The sequence below is a fragment of the Echinops telfairi genome, unplaced genomic scaffold (assembly GCF_000313985.2).
Source record: "Echinops telfairi isolate 266 unplaced genomic scaffold, ASM31398v2 ScPeMD7_5;HRSCAF=22, whole genome shotgun sequence".
NCBI lineage: Eukaryota > Metazoa > Chordata > Mammalia > Afrosoricida > Tenrecidae > Echinops > Echinops telfairi.
In genome coordinates this window covers 32,286,672-32,287,232 of record NW_022103901.1, presented here as the reverse complement: position 1 = coordinate 32,287,232, position 561 = coordinate 32,286,672, and positions in this window count along the sequence as shown.

Genomic DNA, 561 nt, shown 5'->3' with positions numbered 1-561 from the left:
GAGTCGGGACAGGCTGGTGTGCTTTGTCCATGTGGGTGTTGTTGTCTCTCAGCTAGAAGCTATATCTTTTGGTAAACGGGCACCCTCAGCTTTCTTCACCCCATTTGCTTGTGCAACCATTGTCTTTAGCGACTTCAGGTGCTATATCTTTTGGTAGCCGGGAACCGTCAGCTTTCTTCACCACATTTGCTTGTGCACCCATTATCTTCAGATATCATGCCAGGAAGGTGAGCATCTCAGACTGCCGAATTGTTAGTACAAAGTGTTCTTGCGTTGTGGGAGTACTTGTGCAGGGGCCCACTGTCCATCTGTTTTCTTAATACTCCACCTATAAATATATGTACATAAATCTATTTCCCCCTCATCATATATAAATATATTTACATCTTTATATGCTTGTATTTAAATCTCTTTGACTACCCTTTGCCTCCTAGTTCTTTACTCTATTTCTTTGTACTTTCCTCTTGTCCCACTATCATGCTCTGCCTTAATTTGGATTTTAGGAATTCCTCTAGGTTACATTGCCCTTGATCCAACCCTGCCAGACTTCCCACACCCTCC